This window comes from Dendropsophus ebraccatus, chromosome 3, assembly GCF_027789765.1.
Source record: "Dendropsophus ebraccatus isolate aDenEbr1 chromosome 3, aDenEbr1.pat, whole genome shotgun sequence".
NCBI lineage: Eukaryota > Metazoa > Chordata > Amphibia > Anura > Hylidae > Dendropsophus > Dendropsophus ebraccatus.
Genome location: NC_091456.1, coordinates 2,474,236 through 2,484,840, shown reverse-complemented (window position 1 = coordinate 2,484,840; position 10,605 = coordinate 2,474,236).

The window sequence follows — 10,605 nt, the reverse complement described above, 5'->3', positions numbered from 1 at the left end:
GGGAGCTGTTTATCTGGTACAAGTGATGAAGACTCCGACTCTTGTGTCTGAGAGCGGAGACGGGAGAGCGGCTGGTGCCAGAATGACACATTTAGGCCATGGAGCGGCTACGATCTCGGTTATCAGGATGGGAGCTTTTGTATTAGTCAATTTTCTCCGTTCACAGTAAATACGGAGACTTCGGAGGCCGGGGGGGGGGGGGGGGGGGCACTTTGCTGAGATTTACAGGACAGGGCGCCAATAATGATGCCGTTTCAGTAGTTTACTGTATTTAGATGTTACTCTGGGATCAATACTGTATCTTTCTGCTCATTGTATGGGGATATCTATATAGATTTATAGCTGCAATAAACTATGGATAAGGTGCTCGGAATCCCGGCAGAAATGGGCGATAAATGGAGGAGGTTCTATCGATTTGTACAACGATGTTACACGGGCTCCATCAGGAAACCAGCAAATTACACGGCTCCATGTTATTAGGCCTGATTTACAGACACGTGGAGAGTGCGGCCTCGGCCTAATGTGCCGGGATATATGCCGTATATTTCACTTCTATAGTCAATTACTGCAGCAAAGACTACAACATCACCAGGACAGGATTTCATTAGCTGCTAAGCAGGTCCGGCTGACCGCCTCGCTCTGACAACCAACAGACGTCCCTGTATAACATCTGCAAAAGATCGAGTCCATGGAAAAAGCCAGCGCTGCTTCATGTGAGCTGCCAGAAGAGTCCTGTGCACCTGCTTTACCCATAAGCCTTTGCATCCTGCGGCCAGTTCTCCAGACTAGATATTCATCTCCTGTCTATGGAAGTGGTTATATATAACATGGCGCACACTGCTCCCCCCGGCCCATTCCCAGCTGCTTTACAGAGGACGCTTCCGGATCGGATGGAGAAGCTGCTGTTATTATGTGATCTGGCGCACAAGTCACCAGCCAAGCTTGGCGCAAACACATCAGCAACTAAAGATCTGACCGAGAAGAGATGTTCTCCGGGCTTTTACTGCTATAGCTCATTCATATTACATGAGTTACCATCCATATGTCCAGATGTTAGCGCCCTGGAATCTGGAAACAATATAATAATAATAATAATAATAAATGTTCTTCAGTACAATTCCAGTTTCTCGTCATACAGACCCCAACATGCTAAAAAAAAAAACTCAACAGGCTGCAAGTGATATTAGAAGCACTGGATGGCCACAAACCTCCACATACAGTGATACCACTATAGAAGACCACCCATTGGAGAAGACCACCCTTATCCAGACCAGCTCAGTGTATAGTAGTACATTATGGAGGGGTTCTCCCATCTGAGCCTCTTACCCCTTGTCCATTGCTGCTCTCTGAGGGTCAGACACAGGTTGCCCTGCAGTAAATATCGCGCTCCGCCCGTCTGCTCCTCCACATTCTCTTGTGAGATTATGGCCTGGAAGTGTTGGGCCCAACAGCATTGCAGCCACAGAGGCCATGGTGGGGCGCTGATCACTCTATACAATACGGGGGGATTGCGTTCCTGTACTTGGGATCGATGTGGGGTCTCCGCAGTCCGACCTTCAGTAATCAGCTTAGAGGGGATAAAAAGCTCAGATAGGAATGCCTTCTTAAAGGGTCTTCTCTGTAAAGCATGTACATCACCCGGCCCAGTATCATGGTATTCTCATAATACAGAATGGTGAACTCATCAATAGTATAAGTGTGGTATCCCACCACGGGTGTTGCTATTGGTTACACCCTTCATAAAAGCCTGTACTTTTTGGGAGTAAGTGGTGATGTAGTACTATCAGAGTTTCGCCACAAGTTTCGCTATTGCAAGTGTTTATGCTCACTTATTGCACAGCTGCAGTCCTTAAGGGGTTATTGTTTATTTGTATGTCACATGGATCTGTATGCCAATGAGAGTTCTTTCTTCTTCTATCCTATCACCTCTCTCTTTACTTCACACATACACTCTCCTCACCCACTCACCTAGCCTATGAACGCTAACTTGCAGCGCCGGTGTAAGCAGGGATCCATCAGCATTCCGCCCATCACAGGTAGCAAGGTCTAGGGCTTGTGTCACCCACTAAGACGGGTCCCTCGACACTGATAGGGCAATAGGTGGTGCAAAGACTAAAGAGTCAAAACACAGGCACAAGAATTCTCTCTCTTCTCAAGTATTCTTCTATTTCTACCTCCGAAGTTCCGGCAGAGCACAGTACTAATTGTGTTGGGACTCTCACAACATGCTCCTCTCTGTTCTTCTGAACCTCTTCTATACTTCTCAGCACACAACTCAGTCAGCACGACTGTACCACTCTCTATACTCTCACTACAGATCTGGATCCTAAAGTATCAAGTGTCTTATCAAGTGTAACGAATCATATCAATACAAAGCTGTAGGATCTGCTGCACACAAGTATTTTCAGAGTAAACAAGATTGTATTTATGATAAAGAGACTCTGTGATTCCTCGTTCAGCACCGACACAGCACACACACACTCCTTGGGTCATCTCCCCTTTCTGTGGGTGGCAGTACCAATAGTCAGGGTGGGTCACTATTCCACTCCGGACCACCGTGATAATTACCCAAGGGACCCCGCAACAAGCTGGCAGGTCACTGTCCACAGGGGAACAAGGTATAACTGGCCCTTTAAAATAAAAGCAGGTGTGCCACCATAACTGTGTGCCCAACCGGCACTGGCGTCACAACATAACATCACTGGGCCCGGCTATATCTCAGCCAACCACCATAGATCTGGCATCACACCTCACCATCTGGTAAGTGACCAGCCGCGTCGCCTCCACACCGGGGGTGTACCACACCACATAAGTATCACAGTATATATATATATATATATACATATGTATGTATATATATATTCAGTCAGCTGGCCGACCTTCTCATTTCTGGCAGTTTGCAGCTCGCCCTGTTTCCTCCTTGAGAGAAGGTCGACACGAGACGTGAGAGTCTATGTGATCTGAACATTCATGGATCTATCATCAGGCGTATGTAGGGGGGAGGCGGCGTGCGGCTAGTGACTGATGTAGGAGGGAGGCGCCGTGCGGCTAGTGACTGATGTAGGGGGGAGGCGGCGTGCGGCTAGTGACTGATATAGGGGGGAGGCGGCATGCGGCTAGTGACTGATGTAGGGGGGAGGCGGCGTGCGGCTAGTGACTGATATAGGGGGGAGGCGGCATGCGGCTAGTGACTGGTGTAGGGGGGAGGCGGCGTGCGGCTAGTGACTGGTGTAGGGGGGAGGCGGCGTGCGGCTAGTGACTGATATAGGGGGGAGGCGGCATGCGGCTAGTGACTGGTGTAGGGGGGAGGCGGCGTGCGGCTAGTGACTGATGTAGGGGGGAGGCGGCGTGCGGCTAGTGACTGATGTAGGGGGGAGGCGGCGTGCGGCTAGTGACTGGTGTAGGGGGGAGGCGGCGTGCGGCTAGTGACTGATGTAGGGGGGAGGCGGCGTGCGGCTAGTGCCTGATGGAGGGGGGAGGCGGCGTGCGGCTAGTGACTGATGTAGGGGGGAGGCGGCTAGTGACTAATGTAGGGGGGAGGGGGAGGCGGCGTGCGGCTAGTGACTAATGTAGGGGGGGGGAGGCGGCGTGCGGCTAGTGACTGATGTAGGGGGGAGGCGGCGTGCGGCTAGTGACTGATGTAGGGGGAGGCGGAGTGCGGCTAGGGACTGATGTAGGGGGGAGGCGGCGTGCAGCTAGTGACTGATATAGGGGGGAGGGGGAGGCGGCGTGCGGCTAGTGACTGATGTAGGGGGAGGCGGCGTGCGGCTAGTGACTGATGTAGGGGGGAGGCGGCGTGCGGCTAGTGACTGATGTAGGGGGGAGGCGGCGTGCGGCTAGTGACTGATGTAGGGGCAGGCGGCGTGCAGCTAGTGACTGATGTAGGGGGGAGGCGGTGTGCGGCTAGTGACTGATGTAGGGGGGAGGTGGCGTACGGCTAGTGACTAATGTAGGGGGGAGGGGGAGGCGGCTAGTGACTGATGTAGAGGGAGGCGGCGTGCGGCTAGTGACTGATGTAGGGGGGAGGCGGCGTGCGGCTAGTGACTGATGTAGGGGGGAGGGGGAGGCGGCTAGTGACTGATGTAGGGGGAGGCGGCGTGCGGCTAGTGACTGATGTAGGGGGGGAGGCGGCGTGCGGCTAGTGACTGATGTAGGAGGGAGGCGGCGTGCGGCTAGTGACTGATGTAGGGGGGAGGGGGAGGCGGCTAGTGACTGATGTAGGGGGAGGCGGCGTGCGGCTAGTGACTGATGTAGGGGGGAGGCGGCGTGCGGCTAGTGACTGATGTAGGGGGGAGGCGGCGTGCGGCTAGTGACTGATGTAGGGGGGAGGGGGAGGCGGCGTGCGGCTAGTGACTGATGTAGAGGGAGGCGGCGTGCGGCTAGTGACTGATGTAGGGGGCAGGCGGCGTGCAGCTAGTGACTGATGTAGGGGGGAGGCGGAGGCGGCGTGCGGCTAGTGACTGATGTAAGGGGGAGGGGGAGGCGGTGTGCGGCTAGTGACTGATGTAGGGGGGAGGTGGCGTACGGCTAGTGACTAATGTAGGGGGGAGGGGGAGGCGGCTAGTGACTGATGTAGAGGGAGGCGGCGTGCGGCTAGTGACTGATGTAGGGGGGAGGCGGCGTGCGGCTAGTGACTGATGTAGGGGGGGAGGGGGAGGCGGCTAGTGACTGATGTAGGGGGAGGCGGCGTGCGGCTAGTGACTGATGTAGGGGGGAGGCGGCGTGCGGCTAGTGACTGATGTAGGGGGGAGGCGGCGTGCGGCTAGTGACTGATGTAGGGGGGAGGCGGCGTGCGGCTAGTGACTGATGTAGGGGGGAGGGGGAGGCGGCTAGTGACTGATGTAGGGGGAGGCGGCGTGCGGCTAGTGACTGATGTAGGGGGGAGGCGGCGTGCGGCTAGTGACTGATGTAGGGGGGAGGCGGCGTGCGGCTAGTGACTGATGTAGGGGGGAGGGGAAGGCGGCTAGTGACTGATGTAGGGGGAGGCGGCGTGCGGCTAGTGACTGATGTAGGGGGGAGGCGGAGTGCGGCTAGTGACTGATGTAGGGGGAGGAGGCGTGCAGCTAGTGACTGATGTAGGGGGGAAGCGGCGTGCGGCTAGTGACTGATGTAGGGGGGAGGGGGAGGCGGCTAGTGACTGATGTAGGGGGGGGGGAGGCGGCGTGCTGCTAGTGACTGATGTAGGGGGGAGGCGGAGTGCGGCTAGTGACTGATGTAGGAGGGAGGCGGCGTGCGGCTAGTGACTGATGTAGGGGGGAGGTGGCGTGCGGCTAGTGACTGATGTAGGGGGGAGGGGGAGGCGGCGTGCGGCTAGTGACTGATGTAGGGGGGAGGCGGCGTGCGGCTAGTGACTGATGTAGGGGGGAGGGGGAGGCGGCTAGTGACTGATGTAGGGGGGAGGGGGAGGCGGCGTGCGGCTAGTGACTGATGTAGGAGGGAGGCGGCCTGCGCCTAGTGACTGATGTAGGGGGGAGGCGGCGTGCGGCTAGTGACTGATGTAGGGGGGAGGGGGAGGCGGTGTGCGGCTAGTGACTGATGTAGGGGGGAGGCGCCGTGCGGCTAGTGACTGATGTAGGGGGGAGGGGGAGGCGGCAAGTGACTGATGTAGGGGGGAGGGGGAGGCGGCTAGTGACTAATGTAGGGGGAGGAGGCGTGCAGCTAGTGACTGATGTAGGGGGGAGGCGGCGTGCGGCTAGTGACTGATGTAGGGGGGAGGGGGAGGCGGCGTGCGGCTAGTGACTGATGTAGGGGGGGAGGGGGAGGCGGCTAGTGACTGATGTAGGGGGAGGCGGCGTGCGGCTAGTGACTGATGTAGGGGGGGAGGGGGAGGCGGCGTGCGGCTAGTGACTGATGTAGGGGGGAGGGGGAGGCGGCTAGTGACTGATGTAGGGGGGAGGCGGCGTGCGGCTAGTGACTGATGTAGGGGGGAGGCGGCGTGCGGCTAGTGACTGATGTAGGGGGGAGGGAGAGGTGGCGTGCGGCTAGTGACTGATGTAGGGGGGAGGGGGAGGCGGCGTGCGGCTAGTGACTGATGTAGGGGGGAGGCGGCGTGCGGCTAGTGACTGATGTAGGGGGGGAGGGGGAGGCGGCGTGCGGCTAGTGACTGATGTAGGGGGGAGGGGGAGGAGGCTAGTGACTGATGTAGGGGGGAGGCGGCGTGCGGCTAGTGACTGATGTAGGGGGGAGGGGGAGGTGGCGTGCGGCTAGTGACTGATGTAGGGGGGAGGGGGGAGGCGGCGTGCGGCTAGTGACTGATGTAGGGGGGAGGCGGCGTGCGGCTAGTGACTGATGTAGGGGGGAGGGGGAGGCGGCGTGCGGCTAGTGACTGATGTAGGGGGGAGGGGGAGGCGGCTAGTGACTGATGTAGGGGGGGAGGCGGCGTGCGGCTAGTGACTGATGCAGGGGGGGAGGGGGAGGCGGCGTGCGGCTAGTGACTGATGTAGGGGGGAGGGGGAGGCGGCTAGTGACTGATGTAGGGGGGAGGGGGAGGCGGCGTGCGGCTAGTGACTGATGTAGGGGGGAGGGGGAGGCGGCGTGCGGCTAGTGACTGATGTAGGGGGGAGGGGGAGGCGGCTAGTGACTGATGTAGGGGGGAGGGGGAGGCGGCGTGCGGCTAGTGACTGATGTAGGGGGGGAGGCGGCGTGCGGCTAGTGACTGATGTAGGGGGGAGGCGGCGTGCGGCTAGTGACTGATGTAGGGGGGAGGGGGAGGTGGCGTGCGGCTAGTGACTGATGTAGGGGGGAGGGGGAGGCGGCGTGCGGCTAGTGACTGATGTAGGGGGGAGGGGGAGGCGGCGTGCGGCTAGTGACTGATGTAGGGGGGAGGCGGCGTGCGGCTAGTGACTGATGTAGGAGGGAGGCGGCGTGCGGCTAGTGACTGATGTAGGGGGGAGGCGGCGTGCGGCTAGTGACTGATGTAGTGGGGAGGAAGAGGCGGCTAGTGACTGATGTAGGGGGGAGGGGGAGGCGGCGTGCGGCTAGTCACACACATGTGCTCGGGTTCTGCTACGTTCCATGTCTGGGACTCATTTTCCCATGTGTCGCATTGGACTGATGGGCGCTAAAGCGGATCTGCCCGGAGCGGATAACAAATCTCCTGACTGACTGATGTGCAATGATTTCATCTTCCCGCGGCGTCTGGAGACGACGTCCGTGGACGGGATGAGATGGACGGTTTAGGAGTCGTCCGTCTTCTCCATATGATGTTACGGATCCTGACAAAAGACGCCAATTACATGGGGAGAAAAGTCCGCGCGTCACACAGCATTACAGGCCTGTCTCTCTCTGGGTGTTGGTCCAGAAAATCTCACCCACTTCCATGTGTGGAGCTCTCGGAGCCAATTACTCTGCGAGAGTCACCGAAACAGACTGTGACGGATGACGGATGGCGGATTAGAAATCGCTCATAAAAGACGTCTCTTTAGCGGTAAACAGCTTTGTGTCATCTCCAAGTCTCTAGTATCACAATGAAGGTGGCGGACAGAGCCCCACTATTTGCATAACACATTACCCATAATCCTCTTCACATAATATACCACTGGGCCACATTTACCTAAAAAAGGGGAATCCTCCAGTTAAAATTATTTTTCTTTCAAGTCAACTGGTGTCAGAAGTTATACAGATTTGTAATTTACTTCTGTTTGAAAATCTCCAGTCTTCCAGTACTCATCAGCTGCTGTATGTCCTGCAGGAAGTGGTATTCTCTCCAGTCTGACACAGTGCTCTCTGCTGCCACCTCTGTCCATGTCAGGAACTGTCCAGAGCAGGAGAGGTTTTCTATGGGGATTTGCTGCTGCCCTGGACAGTTCCTGACATGGACAGAGGTGGCAGCAGAGAGCACTGTGTCAGACTGGAGAGAATACATCACTTCCTGCAGGACATACAGCAGCTGGTAAGTACTGAAAGACTGGAGATTTTGTAATGGAAGTAAATTACAAATCTCTGGCAATTGCTGGGAACAGCCCCTTCCCCTGTAAGTTATACTGTACTCCACATCGGCTTTGTATTCTCACTCTGGGTGGCGCACAACGGGGCGAATGTATCAATATTACCATATTGTTTGGCTGCCACCAAGAAGCATGCGGGAGGGGACTACAGTGCACCATATACTCATATACACAGGATGGGGCTCATACAGTGCACCATATACTCATATACACAGGATGGGGCTCATACAGTGCACCATATACTCATATACACAGGATGGGGCTCATACAGTGCACCATATACTCATATACACAGGACGGGGCTCATACAGTGCACCATATACTCATATACACAGGATGGGGCTCATACAGTGCACCATATACTCATATACACAGGATGGGGCTCATACAGTGCACCATATACTCATATACACAGGACGGGGCTCATACAGTGCACCATATACTCATATACTCTGCAGGATGGGGCTCATACAGTGCACCATATACTCATATACACAGGATGGGGCTCATACAGTGCACCATATACTCATATACTCTGCAGGACGGGGCTCATACAGTGCACCATATACTCATATACACAGGATGGGGCTCATACAGTGCACCATATACTCATATACTCTGCAGGACGGGGCTCATACAGTGCACCATATACTCATATACACAGGATGGGACTCATACAGTGCACCATATACTCATATACTCTGCAGGACGGGGCTCATACAGTGCACCATATACTCATATACACAGGATGGGACTCATACAGTGCACCATATACTCATATACTCTGCAGGATGGGGCTCATACAGTGCACCATATACTCATATACACAGGATGGGACTCATACAGTGCACCATATACTCATATACACAGGATGGGGCTCATACAGTGCACCATATACTCATATACACAGGATGGGGCTCATACAGTGCACCATATACTCATATACACAGGATGGGGCTCATACAGTGCACCATATACTAATATACACAGGATGGGGCTCATACAGTGCACCATATACTCATATACTCTGCAGGATGGGGCTCATACAGTGCACCATATACTCATATACACAGGATGGGGCTCATACAGTGCACCATATACTCATATACACAGGATGGGACTCATACAGTGCACCATATACTCATATACACAGGACGGGGCTCATACAGTGCACCATATACTCATATACACAGGACGGGGCTCATACAGTGCACCATATACTCATATACACAGGATGGGGCTCATACAGTGCACCATATACTCATATACACAGGATGGGGCTCATACAGTGCACCATATACTCATATACACAGGATGGGACTCATACAGTTCACCATATACTCATATACACAGGATGGGGCTCATACAGTGCACCATATACTCATATACACAGGATGGGGCTCATACAGTGCACCATATACTCATATACTCTGCAGGATGGGGCTCATACAGTGCACCATATACTCATATACACAGGATGGGGCTCATACAGTGCACCATATACTCATATACACAGGATGGGGCTCATACAGTGCACCATATACTCATATACACAGGATGGGGCTCATACAGTGCACCATATACTCATATACTCTACAGGATGGGGCTCATACAGTGCACCATATACTCATATACTCTGCAGGATGGGGCTCATACAGTGCACCATATACTCATATACTCTGCAGGATGGGGCTCATACAGTGCACCATATACTCATATACACAGGATGGGACTCATACAGTGCACCATATACTCATATACACAGGATGGGGCTCATACAGTGCACCATATACTCATATACACAGGATGGGACTCATACAGTGCACCATATACTCATATACACAGGATGGGGCTCATACAGTGCACCATATACTCATATACACAGGATGGGGCTCATACAGTGCACCATATACTCATATACTCTGCAGGATGGGGCTCATACAGTGCACCATATACTCATATACACAGGATGGGGCTCATACAGTGCACCATATACTCATATACACAGGATGGGGCTCATACAGTGCACCATATACTCATATACTCTGCAGGATGGGGCTCATACAGTGCACCATATACTCATATACTCTGCAGGATGGGACTCATACAGTGCACCATATACTCATATACTCTGCAGGATGGGGCTCATACAGTGCACCATATACTCATATACACAGGATGGGACTCATACAGTGCACCATATACTCATATACACAGGATGGGGCTCATACAGTGCCACCATATACTCATATACACAGGATGGGACTCATACAGTGCACCATATACTCATATACCACAGGATGGGGCTCATACAGTGCACCATATACTCATATACACAGGATGGGGCTCATACAGTGCACCATATACTCATATACTCTGCAGGATGGGGCTCATACAGTGCACATATACTCATATACAACAGGATGGGGCTCATACAGTGCACATATACTCATATACTCTGCAGGATGGACTCATACAGTGCACCATATACTCATATACACAGGATGGGGCTCATACATTGCACATATACTCATATACACAGGATGGGGCTCAATACAGTGCACCATATACTCCATATACACAGATGGGCTCATACAGTGCACCATATACTCATATACACAGGATGGGGCTCATACGTGCAACCATATTACTCATATAC